This window comes from Mus musculus, chromosome 6 (genome assembly GCF_000001635.26).
Source record: "Mus musculus strain C57BL/6J chromosome 6, GRCm38.p6 C57BL/6J".
Lineage (NCBI taxonomy): Eukaryota > Metazoa > Chordata > Mammalia > Rodentia > Muridae > Mus > Mus musculus.
In genome coordinates, this window is record NC_000072.6 from 71,456,382 (window position 1) to 71,480,234 (window position 23,853).

General features: G+C 42.3%; 1 long non-coding RNA gene across 5 annotated transcripts; it reads right to left on the reverse strand.

Moving 5' to 3' along the window:
- Positions 1–1,120: 1,120 nt before the first annotated feature.
- Gm30582 lies at positions 1,121–22,768 on the reverse strand. Of its 5 annotated transcripts, XR_377757.3 has the most exons (5): positions 22,675–22,768; positions 12,645–12,763; positions 9,002–9,048; positions 2,075–2,169; positions 1,121–1,770 (listed from the first exon to the last, which is right to left on the reverse strand). It is a non-coding gene; the product is annotated as a predicted gene, 30582 (long non-coding RNA). The 5 variants fall into 5 exon arrangements; XR_001785281.1 differs by lacking the exon at positions 9,002–9,048; XR_001785280.1 differs by lacking the exons at positions 1,121–1,770; positions 2,075–2,169 and adding an exon at positions 7,675–7,936.
- Positions 22,769–23,853: the final 1,085 nt, after the last annotated feature.

Below are 23,853 nucleotides of genomic sequence, written 5' to 3' on the forward strand. Positions count from 1 at the left end.
AAAACTTCGGAGCCAAGAAAATTATCAGAGACACAGGTGGGCTCTGTATTAGGAAGAGATCAATCAACTGAGAAGCCTAGGCATTTAAAACAGGTAAGTACTAGACAATAAGCATGACACACACACACACAAACCTGATAGAACTAGAAAGAAAGATCAATTACATTTATAATTCTCAATCTGTCAGTAATTTATAGAACAACTAGATAGAAAACTTGTAATGATGTAGAGGTCAAAATCATGGGCAAGGAGAGGGTGGGAAAAGTGCCTACCACCTAAGCACACAACCTAGGTTTGCATCCTCAGGACCCAGGTAAAGAGCTAGGGGTGATTGTATGCTCCTGTTACGCCAGCCCTGGGGGAAGGTATGGAGCCAGGTACCCTGGAGCCTGGCCAAACCAGTGAGCTTACAGGTCATTGAAAGATCATGTCTCTAAAAAAGAGCAGGTGGTAAGGAACTGGAAAGATGACTCAGTGGTTAAGAGCACATGTTGCCCCATATAAGAACCTGGGTTCAATTCCCAGTACCCACATCTTAACTCACAACCATTCATTACTCCATTTCCAGAGGATCCGATTCCCTCTTCTAATTCCCACTGGTACCTGGCATGCACGTGGCACACAGACATACATGCAGGCCAAACCCTTTTACATATAAAGTAAAAATAAATAAATCTAAAATAAAGAAATAAGTAAATGTGGAGAGCAATTGAGGAAGGACACTCAACACTGGCTTCTAACCTCTATACATGTCAGCAAAACATGTGTGCACCCCACATGTGCATGCATTCATACTAACTTCAGGAGCCTCTCTGCATGCACTTAAACTAACTATAGGGACCTCTTTGAGTGATTTCTTTAAATTACATGAAAATATGGCTGGAAAGATGGCTCAGTGGGCCTATCTCTGAGTTTGATGGCAACTGAAGTTCAGTTCCTCAGCCCACAGGTAAAAGGAGAATTTACCTACAAGGTAAATGGGTTCCTCAAGTTGTCCTATAACTTCCACATGCACACATTCCTCAAATTTTTATTAAAGGCATGAAAATATACGAATATTTCAAACTAGTTTTTTATTCTATTTTTATTTTACATTAAGTGTGTGTGTGTGTGTGTGTGTGTGTGTGTGTGTGTGCGTGCGCGCGCATCCCCCAAAACCAGAAGAGGGCATCAGATTCCCTGAAGTTGGAGTTACAAGTGGCTATGTGTCTCCTGACATGGATAATGGAAACTGAACCCAGGTCCTCTCTAAGGGAAGTTTGCATTCTAAACCTCAGAGACATCTCTCCAGTCCTCAAACTGGTTTGTAAATGGGCTTGAGAGTAAGCATAAGGAAGAGAAGAATGACCACTCTTCACGTCCTAACTGTTGTGTCAAAAGCCTCTTACCTGAGTTTTCAGTGTTTGGTTTTATTTTTCCAGGGATCGAGTGTGTGCTACAGTTAATTTCTTTGTCTTCTTCTCCCCTCCCCATTTTCCTATCAGATAATCAACAGGATATTTGGTGCAAGAGCATTAAGTACAAAGATTTGATTGTTGTTCTTGAGCTTGTGACAGATCTTGCCATTTGTCCCGAGGGCAATGCACTAGTTACTTTTCTGTTGCTGTGATAAAACACCACAGCCAAAGGCGACTTCAGGAAGAGAGAGTTTAATTTGGCTCGTGGCTGCAGAGGGATATCTGTCCGTCATCGTCCATTGTGGAAGGGAGGCACAGCAGCAAGCAGCAGGAACAGGAACAGCAGCGGGAGCAGGAAGCTGACAGACCACATCTTTAAGAGCAAGCATGAAGCAGAGAGAAATGAATGACATGTGCCTGCCCCCAGTGACTTACTTCCTCCAACAAGGCTGAGCCACCAAACAGTGTCATTTACCAGCCTGATGGTGTAAATTATTTGTCACATTAAGTCATTCCAAAGTTATCACACAATCCAATGCCTTAACAAACACCCTCTCATTTAATGTGGGTTAGGAATCTGGGAGCGCTCAGATGGGTATAATTAATCATTGCTCACTGGGCTGTGAATCAGCTGGGGAAGAGTCTGTTGGTGAGGTCACTCACATGGTTAAGCTTACCCTCAGTTCCTCCTGAGGCCACCTATTTTTTTTTTTTTTCTTTCTGCACCACAGAAAAGGTCTTCATAGGGCACTTGAGATGGCAGCCGGCTTCCCTGGGGATTGGATGAGCAAACAGGAAGGGGTGAACAGGACAGACGACAGGCTTTTTTTTACCACCTCATCTCAGAAGTGACTCACCTGCTGTACTGTCAGTTGTTAGAAGTCAGTGCTAGATCCAGGCCACAGTGCAGGTGACAGAATCGGACAAGAGCAAGAATGAGGTCAGGCAGGTCACTGCGGGCCATCCTCAATGCAGTCTGCTTTCTGACCCCGAGGCTTCACACTGCAGTCACATGCAGAGCATACAGCCTTCCAAAGCCTCCCAAAGACTTACTCGACTGTAGGCTAGTAACTGAACCCTATTCATAGTTGGAACTGTGTTCATCTTTTCTTACTTTGATTTTAACAAGATGAAAGGGCAATGGTCTTCACTAAGGAAGGAAGCTATAGGAATAGACACCAATAAAGCCAGCCTAATAAATAAAATTCTAGAAAAAATATATAATCAAGGGTTTTTTTTCTTCCTGGATTTTATTTTGAATAGCCTGATACTTTTTGGAGAATTTAATAACCAGATTTTACATATTCTCATTCAAATTCATTTCCATATTTGATTTAGATGTCAAGTGCCAGGTGATGAAAAGGTAACTTATGCAACTTAAATGACAGTCAGCTAACCCACGTCATTCTGCTTATAGCTGACGTGGTTACACCGAGTAATGTGGATCATTTGTATTTCATGTCACAACTCAACTCCTGATTCCAGTCATCCAATGAGATACAATCAACAAAACCACATTGTTGCATGGAAAGAGAAGTCTCCTCATCCAACCATCTACAGAGCATTGGTCTAATTGTTGTGTGCAGTGAAAGAAAGGTGGCAGGAACTGCCACAACTTGAGTCCTCCTACTCTCTAAGCTGCCTCTTCATGACTCACATTTTCTTAGACATAACAAACACCACATGGTCAATTCCTGTGCCACTGAGCCTGGCCAAGAGTCTCCAACATCCATTTCTCTTATTAAAAGATGTATTTCATTTTTACTTGTGTTTATATAAGTTTGTAGTGTGTATGCGCACAATTGAGCACATGTATGCTTCTGCATGCCCTTGAGTGCAGGTGTCCACAGAAGCCAGAAGAGGACATTGGATACCCTGGAGCTGGAGCTACAGATGGTTGTGAGCAGCCCGATATGGGTGCTTCAGAACTGAACCCTGGTCCTCTGCAAGAGCTCTTAACAGATTGTTAAACCATCTCTACAGACCCTTCACCAGCTGTTCCCTTGAAAAGTAGAGTTCCTTGGCACAAACCAGAGGAACTAAACCTAAATCAACAGGTCCCACAGCATCCATGGGGCATTGACTTCAGGACAACCAAGGTCACCAACACGAGTGATGCTCAGGTCTTTTATATAAAATGCCTTAGTATTTGCATATGACCTCACAATTCTCTCCCATACTTTATATTCTATCTCAAGATTACTAATGCAATGTTGCTATTATGTAGTTGGACTATATTGTTCAGAGGATAGTGACAGGGAGAAATGCCAGTACCCATTCAATACCGATGCTTTCCTCAAACATTTTCTATATTGAATTCCTCAATGGAACCCACATTTTTGGAGGACTGACTGTATTTTGATCATATGAGTATCAAAATCGATCTTTCCTGTCCCCCTTCTAGAAGATCAGAGAGTTTCTTCTCTGTTAGAACTTTGAGGGCTTTAAAAGAAACAAGTTTTGAGGATTGAATTATCAAGGTAAGTGGAGATTCTTAAGTTATCTCATTCATTAGAGATAAAGAGTCATTCTTAGCTTTGGGGAAAAACTAAGAAAAGAAATCCTTCAATGGGGACCTAGTATGCATTTTTGAGATGAGTGCTGTTTTTAAAAAAAATGTGTAATGAGTTATGCATGCATGTGAATGTGCAGGTGTGTGCACTCTTGTACATTCATGTGTGAGCCAACACGATGTCTTCCTCGATCATTCTGTCTTATTGCCTTGAGTCAGGGTCTCTCAATGAACTGAAAGCTTGCCATTTTAAGATAGACTGGTTGGCCAGTGAGCTCTTGGGAATCCTGCCTTTGCCCCTGAAAACTGGGCTTACCCATGCATATGCTTGGCTTCTCCTGTGGGTGCTGGGGACTTAAGCGCAGGTCCTCTCGCTTACATGGCGAGTGCTCTTAGCCACTGAGTGGTTTTTGTTTGTTTGTTTTTTTTTTTTCCACAAGAAACAATGAAGGGAACAATTCACTAAAAGTCAAAAGGCATATTATAAATAATTAGTAGATATCTTCTAAAATATGCCTTTTAGGGGTCACCATGCACTGCCCACTCATTAAAGTCAATGGCCTTCCTGTCTCTCTCATCACTGACCCATTGTTCTGGAAAAGGCTTCTCAGCTTTCTGCTCTAACTTAAATCCACCCAGTTATATTCTTTGCTCACAACATTCTTGCTGCTGCTCTATTTCCCAAGCCTTTGAAACCCTCTTGAATCCTGCTTGGTCCTCAAAGATGACCCATTTTACTTGAACCATCTGGTCGATGGGATGCTCTTGTATATGGTTGCTAATTCTTCTCTTTAAAAAAAGATTTGTTTTTAGTGTGTGAGTGTGTGTGTGTGTGTGTTACCTGCATATATATATATATATATATATATATATATATATGCATTGTGTGTGCAAGTGCCCACAGAGGTCAATGAGGGCATCCGATACCGTAGAACCAGAGTTAAAGGCAGCTGTGAGCTGCCATGTGGGTACTGGGAATGAGAGCTGGGTTCTTGGCAAGAGCAGCCTAACCCCTGTGCTCCTGACCCTGCACCATCTCCCCAGCCTGTTTGGATTCTTAGCCTACTCACCAGTTTAGTTACAGCCATTCCATGTCTAATACCTTGAGATATTGGTTTCTCAAGTTCAGCCTGATCCATCGATTGGAGGGTTCCTGTGAAATGGGGCATCTCTGAGGAGCAGAAGGATGCAAGAGGGGCTCGAAGGAGTGGGAAGAAGCTTTTGAGCAAAGAGCACCTTTGGAGGTGAGCAGGTTACAGATTGGGAGGTAGTACTGGCAATGTCACCACATGGTGGTAAGAGGTGATGCACATCCCAGGGATTTACAGGTGTGGGAGCAGGGGGATGACCTTACTCCATTAAACAGAGGGTTTTGCCTGCTTTAGGGAAAATTAAAATTCCAGAATACAATCAAACAGTATTTGGTTCACATGCAGCTTAACACTCTCCTACAACTGATGTTTTATAGCATCTTGCTAGAAATGTTATATGTCTCAAGTATTATATATGTGACGTGTGTGTGTGTATGTTTTTATGATATATATGGATTTATTTCATCTTTCTTCTATTTCCAATATTTTGTTCTTTATAAAATGTCTTGAATTTTTACTTAAGCAAAAGTGGTGGGCAGTTTTTCAAGTTACCTACTTTTCCTAGTACCATTTATTTATTTTAATTGTGTGTATGTGTGCCTGTCTGTGTAGGGAATGTGCGTGTGAGCACAGTTGCCTAGGGAAGCCAGAAGAGGCTATCCCTTAGAGTTGCAGTTACAGGTGGTTTTGAGACACAGACATGGGTGCTGGTAACTAAATTTAGGACCTCTGCAAGAGTGGCAAGTGCTCTTAACTGTTGAGCCATCTCCAGCCCACAATGGCACCTGTTTTATATGAGTGTCCTGAAGCCCAGAAGTAAACTGTCTACACATTTCCTGACATAGCTTTTCTCTTTAGTCATTTCTTTATATAAAATATACAACTTTCAGAAGGGTATATGGTGGTACATGCCTTTAATTCCAGCACTCAGGAAGCAGAGGCAATCAGATTTCTGTGAATTCAAGGACAGCCTGGTCTACAACGTGAGGCCAGGTCAGGCAGGGCTACACAGAGAAACCCTGTCTCAAAAAAAAAAAAACAAAAAAAAAACCAAAACCCAATAACCAACCAACCAAACAAACAAACAAATATAAAACCAAACCAAACAAATCAAACAAACAAAAACATCAAAAAACAAACCAAAACAAAACAAACAAAAAACCAAATCACTATAATCAAGAACAAGAACCCATAGATTTTCCACCAAATAGATTACATTCAAATTCAACTACTTAGGAAACTTCAACTTAATTTTACTCTCCATGGCTATTTATGTAGAAACCAGTTTGGCTATTTTCATTTGCTGAGTATCTTAGGGTTACTTTGGTGTGAAGAAACACCATGACCAAGGGATAACATTTATTTGAAAAACATTTATTTGAAAAAATTTATTTGAGGGCTTTTTTTACAGTTTTAAAATGTTAGTCCATGATTTTCAAGGTAGGGAGCATGGTGAGAGGCAGGCAGGCATTGTGCTGTAGCTGAGAGCGTACATTATGATTTGCAGGTCGCAGACAGAGAAAGAAAGGAACTGAGCCTGGTGTGGGCTTTTGAAATTTCAAAGCCCACCCTTGAGTGAGACACAGGCTCCAACAAGGCCACGCCTCCTAATCCTTCCTGAACACTTCCAGTAACTGGGAACCAAGCACTCAAACACGAGTCCACGGGCATCATTCTCATCCAAATGACCATGCAGACCTATGGTACCAATATATCAGCTCCTTCACTAGTTTTCCTTGGCATATCCCTGGTGTGTGTGTGTGTGTCTGTGTGTGTCTGTGTTCATGATTGACCTCAATTTAACTCTTTAAGACAACATCACTTTAGCAATATTACCCTAGCTGTAGGTTAATCTATTAGTATTTTTGTCAAAGATTATTTTGTTTTAATTAGTGCATCTTTGCTTTGCTTTTCACTATTTCCTTCCTTGCTGTAAGTTTAATCTGTTTTATGCCACTGGCTCTGGAGCTTTTGCTCTGCTCTAACCTGGGTGTTTGTGTTATTAAATTATCCTGAGGTGCTGCTGAGAGCATGCCCCAACATCTTAATGATTGTGCTTTCATTTTCCTTCAGTTCAAAAATACTTTGCAATCTCCACTTTGATTTCTTCTTGGCTTATTGTTTTGTTCCTGAGTGTTTGGGGTCTTTCCAGCAATTTTTAATCAGGCATTGGTACAGGAAATACTTTATATAATTTAAGTTCATCTTACTTTATTGACACTTGTTTTATGAAACAGAATATATTTTGATAACTGTTACCATGGACACATGAAAAGAATTCATAGTTTGATACTATTTGATGGAGACACTTATAAATGCCAATACATGAGGTTGATTGACTAGAGTGTCAGCTGTGGAATTCTCTGACTAAAATTGTAGCTTCCAGAGTGGGAACATATATTCCTAAAGGCATACAAAATATTTATTAGACATATACCAAAAATAATTTACTAAAAATGGCATGTGTATATAAATGTTCTTAAGATAAAGAAGAAACTGGGGCTGGTGAGATGGCTCAGTGGGTAAGAGCACCCGACTGCTCTTCCCCGAAGGTCCAGAGTTCAAATCCCAGCAACCACATGGTGGCTCACAACCACCCGAAATGAGATCTGACGCCCTCGTCTGGTGTGTCTGAGGACAGCTACGGTGTACTTACATGAAAGAAAGAAAGAAAGAAAGAAAGAAAGAAAGAGAGAGAGAAAGTTGGCTTCCAAAATGGCTGATCCTGGAAGTGTTTTGACTTTGGGTTATATTGACCAGATTTGCATCCATGGGACAAGATACTTGAGGATAATTTGTTGAAAAGGAAGAAAAGTTTTTGGCTCATGGCTTCTGAGATTTCAGTCCACAGGTTCTTTGTCCCATGGCTTTGGACCTGTGGTGTCACAGTAGATCATGGCCAAGAGTGTGGCAAGAGACCATTGTCCTTGAGAAAGCTGTGTAATGAAAGTGAAAGACAAGAAGTAGTCACAGTCTATCCCTTCAAGGACACATCTGCAAGCCTTGGAGGTAATTCCAGATCCAAACTGTAGCTGATTTAATATTTACATGTTCATCCATCTTGGAGATGAGACTCAAATCTGAACACAAGGTTCAAACATACCTTCTAAACATGGGCTGAAGGTAATTTTATGTGTTCTTAGTGATCTTGGGTTTGAAGCAAGGTTTGTGTGTTGTACCTTCAGGAGCTGAGTTCCCTCACGGTGGGCAGAGAGGGTATGCTGAAGAAACTGCTCTGTGCAACTGTCTTAAACATAGTCCATCACGTGGGGGTGGGGGATCTTCCACTTGCAGTATATCATGCCTGAAACACTCTGGCTTTGAAACATTGGGCAGGTATTTTCAGATTAGTGATGTTCAACAGTACATTGCTATGGGATTCATGAACATGGTTGATTTTATTTTTAGAAGGGTATAGTTGTGCGTGGTGGTATTTGCCTATAATTCCGGCACTTGGAAACTAGAGGCAGGAGGATCAGGAGTCTAAGGCCATCCTTAGCCGCACTGTAAGTGTGACGTACTTGAGACCCTTTCTCCAAAATCAAACAAGGGCCTGCAGTGACAGATCTTATGCAATACTTGGTCTCGAGGTAGGGTGACACCATGCAATCTTTAGTCCCACAAGGAGGTTCACAAGCATAGTCTTTCTCTGGAGAACCCCTGAAATAATTTCCATGTCTTGGGAAAACTCTATCTGGGAATCATTAAGTTGAAGATGTGACAACCTGATAATAGTTGCCAATTTTCTTTTGAATAGGTGATGATATTCCTCTGAAGATCTTTTGTTTTGGTTATCTTCTTAGCTAAAGTTTTTGTACAGTTTCTCCTCCCTGCGATGCTTATTTTTTAACCTTATGCATACAGATCCAAACATCACAACTCTCTACCAAAGAGGTTCTGACAAGCTTGATACACAGTGCATGTGTGCAGCTGTAGCGCTCTTCCTCATTTAAAATTCAAATGTCTCTGAGCCATCTGTTATTTAGTTAAAATTAGCTTACCTTTCTTGAAATGAATGTCCTTAGTGCCTTTTCATCAAATGTGAAAACTTCGGAGGGAAAAAAGCAAACAGATTTTTGTTAAACTACTTGCTCAAGACAAAATGAAATTTGACTTTTCTGAAAGTGGAAGAAATAGACTTAACTTTTATAGCTTATCAGTTGATTTTCATTAATGATATATGCAATATGAAAATTTGTCAGCAATGTTGTTAGAAGGAAAGCTATTAAAAGTATAAACAAAATAAGGTGGTGGATTAAAAAAAGGATGAAAACTGTTGGTTTGTGGGTTACTTCTTAGATTATTTTATTTTTATGTGTATGAGAGTTTTGCCAACACACACAGACACACACACACACACACAGACACACAGACACACACCCCTTTATAGAACAATAAAGTTAGAGCAAGGCAGAGGTAATTAGTATAACCTCTCGGTAAGGACAACCTGTAAATCCATGAATTATTTCATTAAAAAAAAAAAGAAAAAGAAACCGACTAGCTTGTCAGAAACAGATTAGCCAGAGTCCTAATGTACGAACACTATATTGGGACTGCAGCTTACCAATTTAAACATTAAGCATACCTTTCCCTCTTTCTCTTTTGAACACATTTGTAAGCTTACAGCTCAGCAGATCCAACTCCACCTTTTCAGGTCTGACACTAAGTTGACTCTCCCTCCCCTCCCACTCTGCTGCCCCCCCTCTCTTTCCCAAGGCAGCAACACATAATGCTTCTTTTTTTTTTTTAATTCATAAATTTAAATGAAAAACTTCATGCCATGGTTTTTTTTGTTTGTTTGTTTTGTTTTTTTGTTTTACTTTATTTTACAAGACAACCACTTACCACCTTGCTGTAATATAAATGTTTCCCAGCCTGGCGGTGGTGGCGCACACCTTTAATCCCAGCACTTAGGAGGCAGAGGCGGGTGGATTTCTGAGTTCAAGGCCAGCCTGGTCTACAGAGTGAGTTCCAGGACAGCCAGGGCTATACAGAGAAACCCTGTCTCAAAATAAATAAATAAATAAATAAATAAATAAATAAATAAATAAATAAATGTATGTATGTATGTTTCCCATGCTTTCAAAATATGTTCCCCCTTATAATTTTGAAAAAATTCTAAAGGCCCAGAGTCATTAGCCTCTGGCACTCAAAGCTCATAACAGCTAACAGGAGGAAGTTGCACTTTGCCTTTTCATGACTTTATCTATATGAATAGGACAGCAATAGAACCCTTGGCCAACTGATGACACAACCATTCTGTTCCCCATCACTCCTGTTATTCTATTATTTGCACAATTTCCTCCCCTGGATCAAGACCTCTCTGCAGCTCCCTGCTCTGTTGGTCATAAATGCTAAATTCTTCAGCATGGCTAAAATAGCTTTCACCCTCTGATCTCTGCCCATCACTCCCCCTCCCCCTTACCTCTTTCTCAGCAGTACTTGAAAGTATTAAAACAGCTCTAAGGTACCAGCAGCACATTTGTTCAGCAATTGAAACGAGTTTTTAAAACATTGCTTAATAGCATCAAAACACAAAGCACCCAAATTCCAACCATGTATAAGTAAGTGATAGCATACTCATTTAGTGGAATAATATGCAGTGATTAAAAAAAAAGTATACAACAGCAACATAGGTGGATTTCACAGATATAATGATGAGCCAAAGAAGGCAGGCTAACATTTCCAGTTTTGGGGCATTCAAGATTAGACAAAACTATTTGGTAGTAAATAGTAATTGGCTTCATATGGTACAGTGGTGCTGCCTAGAAAAGGATGAAAGAGAAGCTTCCGTGGAGCAAGAAACGTGCTGTTTTCTGCCTCTGTCTCTCTGCTTTTGTCTCTGCCTTTGTGTTTGTCTTTCTCAGTTACTGTCTCTGTCTCTGTCTTGGTCTCTGTCTGTCTGTCTGTCTGTCTGCCTCTCCTCTGTAAGCCACTTTAAAGCCACATTTACAGGCCTCAAGCTCATCACTTCCCAAAGGCTTCATGCCCTAGCACCGTGGTTCTCGACCTTCCGAATGCTGTGATCCTGTAATACAGTTCCTCATGTTGTGGTGACCCCCAACCATAAAATTATTTTTATTGCTACCTCATAACTGTAATTTTACTACTGTTCTGAATCCTAATACAAATATCTGGTATGCAGGGATCTAATCTATGACCCCTGTGAAAGGTGTTCAACCTCCAAAGGGGTTGCAATCCACAGGCTGCCTGTCCTAATACCACTACTGTAAGGGTCAAGATTTTCAGCATACAAATAGGAAGGCACAAAGGTTCTGATGTCAGAATACCTGATTTAGCAGTATGAGAAAGCTTAGCTTGAATATCTGTGTCTGACGTTGTCTGGAGGACTGCCCGTCTGGTTCTAAACATGTCTATCATGGAGAGAAGGAGAATCCAAGCTGCTGATACAATTGTTGTTCTCTTCCTCCTCTTTTGTAACTTTCTTCCCAAGCTGACCTCAAGTTCTCTCGCTAGCAGCGGAACCTGTGAGGTGAGTGCAGAGCATGCCCCACTACACCTCATTTATGCACTACTGGGATGAAACCCAGAGCTTCCTGAATGCCAGGGCAGCACTCTGCCAACCAAGCCACATTCCCAGCCAAGCTCTAAGCTTCTTTGCATGGTGCTTGTGGCGTTGAAACAAAGCAAATCCAGAAACCGCTGCTACTCAAAGCCAGCCACAGGCCAACAGAGAGGCAAGAGAAGAAAGAGGCCATGGATTCTACCTTCCAGTGGAAGGCACATCTAAGCTACACTATAAAGAGGGAGCTGGCCCTGGTCACACAGTGGTTGTCCCCCAGGCTCCAAATGAACATGTAAAGCAAATCTGTACACTGAAACAAGTTGGCGAAACAGCCACAGAACTGTAGCAAGTTGTTTTATGTATATAAATTTTCCTATAAAATTATTAGTGAAGTCTTCAAAACTTAAGGAAAAAAACTGTAACATATCAAGAAACACTACTTGACCACATTAAAGGGAAAGACAGAAAACTGCTTTGTTCACAAGCAGTACGCATAAACATACCAGTTGTGCCCAGCACAGGGGTGCATACATATAGACTCAGATGCTTGGGAAACTGAGGCAGGAGAGTTGTTTAAGTCCAGGAGTTCTAGGCTGTAATGTGCTATCTTCATCAGGCATCCATGTTGAGGTCAGCATTAATATGGTGACCACCTGGGAGCAAAGAACCACCCGCTTGCCCAAGAGCTGATTGAGGTCAGAAAACATACCAGACGAATGACTCTAGCATTAGCTCCTATACTTTACTACAGAGTAGATACAACAAGAACAAGATGGGCTTTTGAATTTTAACTAAAACATGATAGGTGAGCTGGGCATGGTGGGGCTCACCTTTAATTCTAGCACTTGGGAGGCAGAGGAAGGCAGAGAGTTTGAGGCCAGCCTGGTTTACAGACTGAGCTCCAAGACAACCAGGGCTACACAGAGAAATCTTATCTTGAAAAACCAAAAAGCAAATATATGTATGTGTGTGTGTATGTATATGTATGTGTATGTGTATGTGTGTGTATATATAAGTGTGTGTGTGTATTTGTATGTATGTAATAGATAGATGGATAGATAGATATAGATATACATTCATATATAATTGGTGGCCTTTTTGAGGAATAAAAGACTTACCTGTCTCACAGGGTGTAGTCCATCATGGCAGAGAAGCTTGAATGAGCTGCCACATTACGTCGTTTTCAGCATCTTAGGCAATGGCAGTGGATGCAGTAAAGTCTCCCGGGGCTCCTAAGCTGAGGCAGAACAGGGAACAGCTCTCAAGACACAGACTGACATTCCTAGATCTATGACCCAAAGGTTTCCTGATTTTTCCCAGTTTGTTACAGAAGCACAAGCTTCTATCTACTTATGAGCAAACACTTTGTATTTCATCTAGAACATCAGGTCTCTCCATACCCATCATTGTGGGCTTCTGTCCTTTCAGTCTTTCTGACTCTTTTTTGCACTTCAGTGTTGTGGAGAAAATTCTTCTGCCTTCCCTGAAGGTTAGGCATCAGTCTGGTGTTTACATTCCGTAGTGGCTTTCTGCTACTGAGAAGCCAAGGGGCAAGCTTCAGAGTTCTGCACGTGAGGCTCCACATGCTCCAGTGCCACTCCAGTCCTGCTGACCACTGAGTCCTTGAATTGCTGCCCTGACTGCCCTCAATGATGAAGTTGTAAGCTGAGATAAACCCTTTCCTCCTCAGAGTCCTTCTGGTCATCATGTTTTATCACAGCAGCAGAAAGCAAACGGGGATAATCTCATTCCACTCCAAACAGCTGAGCATGGATATTAATTTATTCTAAGCAACCAGAACTTTTTGAAGTTTATGTGTCTTATTTTGCTTTCTATTATTTGATGAACACCATAACCAAAAGCAGCTTAGGGAGGAGAGGGTTTATTTCAGCTTATAGTTTTTTGTTCATTATGAAGAGAAGTCAGGGCAGGCACTAAACTAAAGCTCGAGGCAGTAACTGAAGCGGAGGCTGGGGAGAAACAGTGCTAACTGGCTTGCTTCTCTTGGCTTCCTCAGCTTGCTTTCTTCTACAAACCATGCCCACCAGCCCAGGGATGGCACCAACCATAGTGTGGCATGCCCTTCCCCAACAATCATTAATCAAGACAATTGCCCCCACAGGCTAATCTGAAGGAAGCATTTTCTCAGTTGAGATTCCCTCCTCCAAGATATGTTTAGGCTTATGTCAAGTTGACTAAACCAACCAGCAGAGGAAATGTATGGCAGGCAGTCCATTCCCTTTCCTAATGCAAATATCCACACCCTGTATTCATTCACTCTCTGCTTTTCTGGGATCTCCATCCTCTGACTGCCCTTGAACACTTGACTTGGAATACTTTTCCATCCTTATCACTAATTCCTTCCATCAGCGGTCCCCAGTCTTCTACACCCATTGCAAATATCTCTCATTGAAACATTTTTCCTAGTGTAAAGAATGCCTTGTAATTAGCTATTGAGAGGCTTTTTAAAAAAGTGTTTCTCTTTCCTCTGACAACATAGCAGTCTGGATAGAAGGGAAAATTAAAAAAAAAAAAAAGCTGTTGCTTAGTAACAGCAACACAAGTAAGCAATATAACAAAATAACATGTTTGGAGGCTTGGATTGGAGATAACTCAATTGGTTAGGAGTACTTCCTAAGCAAGTATGAGGACCCAAGTTCAAGTCCCCAGGGTCTACATATAAAGTAAGACAAGACTGAAGATGCCAATAACCCCAGCATTGGGGGACAGAGACAGATTCCTAGAGCCGAATGTTCAGCCAGCCAAACTAGTCAAAATGCTAAGTTCAATGAGAACTGTGTGGTGGTTTGAATATGCTTGGCCCAGGGAGTGGCATTATTAGGTGGTGTTGAAAGAAGTGAGTCACTGTGGGGGTAGGCTTTGAGAGAGCTTCTTCCTAGCTGCCTGAGGGTGCCAGTTTGGCAAACAAATCATGAGGTCACTCAGTGCAGCTGGGGCTTCTCTTCTGTCCATTTCATGCTCTATTACCTGGCTCAGGGTGTGCTTATAACAACAGCTATTGATGTATCACACAGATTACGTTTTCTAACTAATCAATCACCTATAGCCAATTCATGTGATGAACACTTGTGCTAAAGGCCTTCTGCAGTAGCCACTCTATGTCTATCAGGGAACTTGCTTGAGGACCCACAGTCAAAATATTCAATGGCCAATGGGGAAGAAAAGACCAGTCCAGTGAGGAAATGGTCAGATAACAAGTCTGATTGTCTTGGCTGGTATTATATATCCACCCCTAGTCTAGTCCATGTAGCCAAAGAGATGGAATAGTATCACTGACTAAATCTAGGTCATGGCTCCTCTTCTAAGCAAGAACCAGGTTATCAATAGAAGGAGCTGTGGAAACACAGGTACCGTAATAGACAAGAACACTAACTAATTACATGAGTCAAACATAACATTGTATCCCACAAAATGTTTAATTATGTCAATTAGAATAAATATTTATGTGTATTGTATGTATGTGTTTAAACATGCATACATGCCTATATATGTGGACACTAAAGGTTGATGTTGAGTGTCTTCTTTTACTAATCTCAAACATTTTAGTTTTAGGCAAGGTCTCAAAATATAGCCATGACTTGCCTGAAACCTACTCTGTAGACCCAGGTTGGGCTCCGACTCACAAAGATCCAGCTGCCTCTGTTTCCTTGGTGCTGAGACTAAAGGCGTGTTCTACCATACCCAGCAACCTCACCTTTTGAGAGACAGTCTTCTCACTAAAATTGGAGCTCACCAATTGATTAGCCCAACTCACAAGAGAGCCCTTGGATCCTGTTTCTGTCTCTCAGGCCCTAGATTAGAGGCTCACACTGTTCCTGCCCTTTTATATCGTGAGTATTGGGACCCCCAATTCAGGGCCTCTTGTTTGAGGGGAAAATACTTTACCCAATGAGCCTTCTCCTAAGCTCCGGAAAAGAAATAAGAAATCTTAAAATTCAACTGGCCTCTCCCCCTTCCCCTCCCCCTTCCCCTCCCCCTCCTCCTCCCTCTCCCCCTTCCTCCTTCTTCGATAGCCCTCTTAGCCCTGTCCCCAGATTTGCCTCTTTTCTCTTTAGATTCTCCTGGGGTGACTCCCACTGCCCACTGCTTTATCACTCCATATGTCAACACTCCCATGCTTTCAAACTCTGGCCTCTCCCTGATAGGACTAATCTGTTCAAGTTTCATAAAATTCAACTATGCCCTCTTTTGGGCTGGGCATAGTGACACACACCTTCCATCCTAGTACTTGGGATGTAGAGGCAGGTTAATCTCCATGACTTTGAGGCTAGCCTGGTCTACAAAGCAAGACAAGACAGCCAGGATTCTGTTACACAGAGAAACCCACCAACCAAACAACCTCTTTCATACTCTGTATAAATTAGGCTCATAATTACATGGTTGTAAAAGACAACTCATTATACTGCTCAAAACAGTGTGTGCGGCCAGGTGCTGGTAGTGCATACCTTTAATTCCAGAACTCCAGAGGTACAGGCAGGCAGATCTTTGTGATTTCGAGGAAAGCCTGGTCTACAAAGCAAGTTCCAGGATAGCCAGGGCTGGAAACTAACTAACTCCAAATACCAACACCTCTACCCATCCACAAAAACAAAACAAAAAACAAAACAACCAAAAACAGTGAGTCTAAGAAGTTGACTCTCTGTAGTGTAATTTTGGCATTTAGGTTTCTAAAAAAAAACAAACCACAGAAATTAATCCTAGGTGTGACATATGGGGCTGCTTCAGACTGTCCAGGGCAGCTGACTATAATTTGCCTCATTCTCTAGCAGGGGTGTGATTTTGCTAGCAGGATAGTTTCTGCAATTATGTGACGTTTGGAATTCTGGGGAGTTTTCAGAGGGTATACATGCTAGGGCCCTGAGAAGCAGGGTGGGTTGTTGATTGGTGGTTGTTTGCTTTGGGTTGTTGTTTGCTTTGGGTTGTTGTTGGTTGTCAAGTAGTTATGTTCTAAGAAGAAACAACAAGAGGAAGTTAGATATCCTGACAATGAAGAGCAAACTTGCCCCAAGAAACTTGATGTCCCTAATCATCAAGAAGTAGTCTATTGATAACATGGTTCCCTTTCCTTTCTATCCTCTTTTCTCTCTTATCTAGTGTTAGGGAGTTGAAAGGGTATAAAGGGGTGGAAGAAAGAAGAACCACAAAGTAGCTAAAGACAGCTAGAAGTGGTGCCCAGACACGGACAAGGCAGAATGGAAAATGTGATTTTAAATGCCATAGAGGAAATGACATGGGACAAAAGAATGGGTTTTTGATTTTTTTTTCAAGACTCCAGCAAGACAGCTACAGATCTCTGTGAGTTCAAGGCTGGCCTGGCCTACAAAACAAGCTCCACACCAGCCAGGGCTACAAAGTGAAGCCATATCTTAACAAAAACAAGCAAACAAGCAAACAAAATTGGAGAGTTCTTAGCCAAAGGAAGTCCAGGGTTGTAGTACAATGGTAGTATGTAAACCCCCATACCCTGCACGTGACTCCTACTATGTCCCTTCACATCATTAAAAAAAAAATCAGGTAAATTGTAAAGGGCTATATAGTCAGGAGCTGCAGTTATATGCATTGTATTGGTAAATTTCCGTATGCTGAATGCAAACTCTGGGAAGAGGCCCTTCCTTGTCTCTAAAACTCCTTGCCCTGAGGCAGGCTGGCCCCTGACTCCACAGCAAGGAGAAAGGGAAACAAGCAAGCATAGGTACCAAAGCCAACAAGTCATGGAGGACAGCTAGAAAGTGAACAGTTCCTAACCAAGCTTACTATTTTCACCCGGTCATATTAAAATGCCTACAGCGGGAACATGAGGCCAGAAGTTCATCCCGGGAGCTTATCCATGAAAGGGACAGAAAGGAGTCTCTGCCCCAACCTCTTCCAATCAGGACAGCCAGCAGACTGCCTCAATCCCCACAGTTCATTTTCTGCTGGACGCTTGTAACCTCTGATTTGACGGTGTTACCTTCTGTCCATGTTCTCAGTCGGGCTTCTCCCGACTCTGTAGATGTTGTGAGCCCCTGACCTGATCACATTTTGTTGTCTGCCTGCTGCTTCTCTCTAGTGGTGCTCACTATTTGTTCTCTTACTTTTTGCTTACTAGAGACTTAACATAAACTTGCTCATTGAAAAAATAAACAGCGATCACAGATCATTCTCTGGACCTCACAGAACAGTCATTTACATTTTATTCCGCACATCTCCCAGGGCCTTCTTTTCTACTGACTTTGACCCTTCAAGTCTCCTCCTGGGACTGTCATCCTCCAGCTTTGGAATGACCCTTTAGCCCCCCCCCCCTTTTTTAAATGTATTAAAAAACAATTTTACAAGACTAACAAAAATGGGTATATTATTGATTGCTTCCTATCTCCTCAAGAAGGCCTTTTTTTCTTCTATTTTTATACAGAGGTGAATGCCTTCTGTTCCTAGTTCTATGGAAATTTATCTGCTTCACTGTGATTACCTTGAGCTGTGTATCCTAACTCCAATTTAGATGTAGAAAGCAGCCTCATTTGCATTCCATTTGCCCACACACGGATAAAAAAGGGTCACAGAATATATATGATCTTCATGCTTGCTCTACACTTATGGAGTATATTTTGAAAAAAAAAAGTATGTGCAGTGATGGTGAGGGATGTATAACTTCTTTGATGGGTAATAGAATATATCAAAAATATTTTAAATATTCCTGCCCTTTGGTTAAAAATATTTTTTATAGAATTTCTCCTAAGAAAATGATCAGTTATGATAACTTGTGGGATCATGTAAGAGAATCAAAGATGGTTGGCAATGCCCATTGGAATTCCAAATATTGAAAATGTCCATCTGAAAGATTAGAGGTTTGGTTGCATAGATTATGATATAGCTAAACACGGATGAATGGTGTTACAGGAATGAAAGAGCAGAATACATTTCTAAGTGAAGAAAGTAATTTATAAAATTGTATGTATGTGTACTATTGTCCCATACTGTGTGTGCATGTCTATGTGCATTTTCATGTGTGTAATTGGGTGCATGCATGCCACAGAATGTCCACATAATGGTGCATGAGTGGACTACAACTTTGGGTGTTGGTTCTTGCTTCTACACATCCTTAGAGACAGCTCTCTTTTGTTGTTTTCGTTCATGAATGGCAGCCTATCTGGCCCACAGACTTCTATGGATTCTCCTATGCCTGCCTCCCATCTTGTCTTAAGAGGACAGGAATTATAGACACTTGCTGCTGTACTGACCTTTAATGAGTTCTGGAGATTCAAACTCAGGTCCTTATGCTTATGTGTCAAGTGCTTTTACCCATTGACATTGATATTTTATCCCCAGCCCTTGTTTATCACATTAAATTAAAAATTTTTACAATAAATCTGAAGTTGCCCTTATAAATGTGCCTCTGCATGTAATGTGCCTTTCTGACTACTGTCAAGCTTTGTTTTCATGACTATTTTTCAGATGCTAAGATTGGATGATCTGTATCTTAAAGGCTTGGACCCAGGTGAAGCTATTTGGATATGGTGGGTCCTTTAATAGACAGGTCCAGTGAGAGGGTGTCTTTAGGTCATTGAGGGTGTACCCTCAAAAGAGATTATGACTCCAACAAATGATGGTAAGGTAGAGAAGGGCAGAGGAGGACACTAAGTTCTGGCCTCCTCTTTTCTTCCTAGCAATGAGCTTTTTCTTGCCACATGTCGTTGCTGCTAAACTACCTCATCATAGATTCAAAGCCAACCACCATTGGCGGCGAAATCCTCTCAACTCTTGAGCCAAGTAATTTTTTTCTCTTTGTAAGATCATTTCCAATGTTTGTTGCAGTGATAAAAAGCTGATAAACATACTAGCAAGCTCTGCTCTGGTGTGTAACTGTTACTTTGGAACAGTGATACTTTGGACCTTGCCTTCCTGATCTGTCAGGTGAGAGCAGACCAGTGCAGACATTAAAGCTAGTTACTCTCCCAATGAGGTGACACTTTGTATGTTAGCCAAGGTCTTATAAATAATAAACTTTCCCTCCCTAGTCTGTGGGGGAAAAGCCTTATTCTCATTTCTGCGTGAATTCCAGTTACTGATATATCTATTCCTTTTAGTGGCTCTTCATCCAGCTTGGGAAATTCTTTCTCATGCACACATTGATCTATATGTGGTCAAGTACTCAAGAGATACCCTCTGAACATCTCTGGAAAAGTGTCTCCATAAAACTTTCTGCTCTGTGGGCTGGAGAGATGGCTCAGCAGTTATAGAGAACTTACTGCTGTTCCAGAGGGAGGACCTGTTCAGTTCTCAGCACCCATGCCAGGTGGCTTACAACTGCCTGTAAGTCCAGACTCCTGGCCTGGCTGGGCTCCCTGTCCCTATATTATGGCATTCAAATTGTCTCCATACATACACAGTTGGAAGAAGAATAGTACAAACACAGTGCATATAGCCAGGGTTGCATAACTACATGGTTAAGACTTCGCAGGTGGCTTTTAGGTATGGATTGAAACAAGATGGAGTTTCAGAAATGGAAATGCCACAGGTTGAGGTCGCTGCTAGTGGGTTAGCTCTAGGGAAGTAAGAAGGAAATCCTGGGTGTGTTGTGAGCTGAGACACAAAAGTCAAGAGGAGAAATAGGTGAACAGGGAACTGCAATCTGTAGCTTCAGGAAGTGGAGAGAGAGAGGAGGAGCAGAAAGGAAGGATGGCTCTGAACTAGACACAAGGGGAGCAGAGGGGAGGTGTTTGTGGAAGTAGTTGGAAGAAATGCTAAGGTATGACAAACCATAAGGTCAATGACAGTCATTCAATGGCTCAAGGGCTAAAGGCACAGCTGCCAAGCTGATGACCTCAGCTTGATCCCCAGGACCCAGGTAGTGGAAGGCAAGCCCTGGTTCCTGGATGCTGTCTTCTAACCTCCACATATGTGCTACGTGTGCACACACAAAATAAATATCACAGAAAAGAAAGATGAATGAAAAGGGGAGGTCGAGTGGGAGACATTTCCAGGGAAGGTTCCTTGGTGCACTTGATACGACCTCAGAGGAGAATGGAGAACCAGTGTGAACATGATACTCTGAAGTCTGTCTTGGCTAGGGGAGCTTTTGCAATAGTCCTAGTGGTGTTTACTTCCCCATGGTAGATGGTAATCGGATTAAATGGTTCAGGAAAAGAGACGCTTGGGCTAGCTGGCTGACCCCTTATCTCTGCAGCACTCTTAGCCTATTGAGTGGCATTGCCCACATTCAGGGGAGACACCCCTCTCAGCTGCTGTACCAACAGTCTCTAGAAATGCCCAGTGACATGCTCACAAGTGAATTTTTACTAGTATAGGCTCTTCTCAATCCAAAGTTGACAGCTAAGTTAACCATCACACTATTTGATGTTCAAACCAACCTTGAACATAGATACAAATATTCCCTGCTTGAGACCCAGATTTTTAAAAGTCTGCATTCAGCCGGGTGTGGTGGCACACACCTTTAATCCCAGCACTCGGAGGCAGAGGCAGGCGGATTTCTGAGGCCAGCCTGGTCTACAGAGTGAGTTCCAGTACAGCCAGGGCTATACAGAGAAACCCTGTCTCGAAAAACCAAAAAAATAAAAAATTAAAAGTCTGCATTCCTGAAAGCAAAGCCCGAGAAAAATACTTCAGAGTACAGTACTTATTTTTATCTATCTATCTATTTATCCATCCACAAGGTGTCATACTACATAGCCTGGCTAGCTTGCCCCAGGGTGGCCTTGAACCCACATAGACTTCCTCCCCTGCCTCTGTCTCCCCCAAGTTAAGATTAGAGATTTACATAATAATGTCTGGTTTGAATAAGGGTTTTAATTGAAGAAAAAAATAATAATCCCAAGGGGAAAGAGTAGACTGACAAGAGGCTGTGCCTTGAGATGAACAGCACTATAGAAGGCTGACTGTTTCATCCCATGCAACCTTCTGAACATAATCTGTCCAAGGATGTCAGAAGACATATTTACCCATCACCTACCCTAGCCCACACCCCATAGGTAAAGGTTCACTGCACAGTGTGTTAAAGTACTATCCTTCCATGCTGCAGGTGACAGTTGTGTGGGGTCCTACAAACAGCACAAAGCAAAAAGGTCCCAGGCACAAAGCAAGGGCACATAGGGCAGATGCTGTCAGAGTAACCCACATAGAAGTATGGGATATACTTCTCCATGCCAGTCACTATAATGAGAGGCAATGCTGAGAGCTTTTGAGGAGCTCAGGATGATATCACAAACTGGCATATGAACAGAAAGCTTGTGAGTGCCCCGGTCAGGAATGTATATCCTTGTTAGGTTTTCATTTTTTGCTTTTGCTTTTGTTTTGCGTTTTTAACAGAGCTGCTTTTAATAGCTTGAGATGTGTCCTGGAGAAAGGGTATATTAGGGTACTCTAGAGGATAGAGGAACAGAACTGACAGAATGTGTGTGTGTGTGTGTGGTGGGGAGAGTATTAGATTGCATATAGGATGCAGTCCAGGGAGTCCAGCAATGGTTGCCTCATACTGGAGAGGCTGAGAATCCTGTAGTTGCTAAGTCCTTGAGGCCAGAGTCCTCAGCAGTCCCAGTATGATGTTGGAGGCCTGGAGATTCCTGGAAAACCACTGACCTGCAGTCTACATTGGAAGTCCAAAGCAGCCTGAGTTCTGATGTCCTTGAAGACTAGTATTGGTGTCAGCTGAGGTAGATAAACTTGCCTGCGTGACAAGAAAGCAAGCAGGCAAAACTCAAAAGCTTTTCTTTCTCTGACTTCCTCTGTATCTGGGTTGTGTGTGAGCAGGGGGAGCAGGGAGGGGTGGAGGATTGCTTCATATATTTGGGATACCTAGAGGCAAAAGTTACAGATGAGACTTGGTGCCACTACCATGACCCGAGTAACCAGTCTGAGCCGGCTTCTCTGAGAACAGGAAAAGGCAGAGCCACTGGGTCATGCTTGGAGATAGGTTTCTGCTGCTACCCACAGACAGAGGGATTCCAAGACCAGGCAGCACAAGCAGAGAAAGATAGGCCAGAAGGAGGGGCCCCAGCAGGTTTGTTTCCACTTCAGTGAAAACAACCAAGAAATTCCCTCACTAGTATGCTGAAAGACTTGTCTGTTAGTTGATTCTAGATCCAGTCAAACTGACAACCAAGATAACTATCACAAAGCAGTAAATTTCTCAACCTCAGAGGTGGTCCAATCTTGCGCACGCCCGACTGGCCAGCAGTAACGACGCTGCAATAGGATCCTTCTGCACACGTTTATTGGGAGAGCTTGATTGTAGAGGCGAAAAGACCCCAAGCCCAGAACTGGTGCTGCTTTTATAGGCCTAGGAGAGGCGTGTCTTACACCCGGATTGGTTATGCACTACGCCTCATTTGCATGTCTCACATCTGATTGGTTACTCTCTCTCAGTACCTTACAGAACCTCATTATCATACCTCATTTGCATGCCTCACATCTGATTGGTTATACTCTCAGTACCTTACAGAACCTCATTATCATACCTCATTTGCATGTCTCACATCTGATTGGTTATACTCTCAGTACCTTACAGAACCTCATTATCATACCTCATTTGCATGTCTCACATCTGATTGGTTATACTCTCAGTACCTTACAGAACCTCATTATCATGCCTGGGCCAGGCAGTGTCTTTGCAAAAAACTTTACTGCATATGTACACATTGGTTGTTTGTCCAATCTTATGCGTGGTGGCCAGCAGTAGTCAGTGCCACTCAGCAACGGCACATGTGGCTTCCCACAGTCCAAGGGTAGAGAAGATGCCAGAGGAACTAACAAGAGAGACTTACTGCAGACCTGGATCAAAGGGAATGATGGGGCTTGGCCCCAGGAGCACTACCTGTAGACACAGCAGGGCCAACACAGGGCAACAGGATTGTTGACACAAAGCCACAAACCTGCTGGGGCCCCTCCTTCTGGCCTATCTTTCTCTGCTTGTGCTGCCTGGTCTTGGAATCCCTCTGTCTGTGGGTAGCAGCAGAAACCTATCTCCAAGCATGACCCAGTAGCTCTGCCTTTTCCTGTTCTCAGAGAAGCCGGCTCAGACTGGTTACTCAGGTCATGGTAGTGGCACCAAGTCTCATCTGTAACTTTTGCCTCTAGGTATCTATAACTCTTAGAGTTGCTAAAGAGACTAAAGAGAAGGGCAAGTTGGGCAGTAGTAGTGAGATAACTGACTATTTTGTCAAGTGTGCTACATTTTGTAACCCCTCCGAAGCATTGTCTCTTCCTCCTCCTCCTCCTCCTCCTCCTCCTCCTCCTCCTCTTCCTTCTCAGTCTTGTACATAAGGAAGTACCCTACCATTCACAATAGCTTAGATTGGCCTTTCATTCACTTAC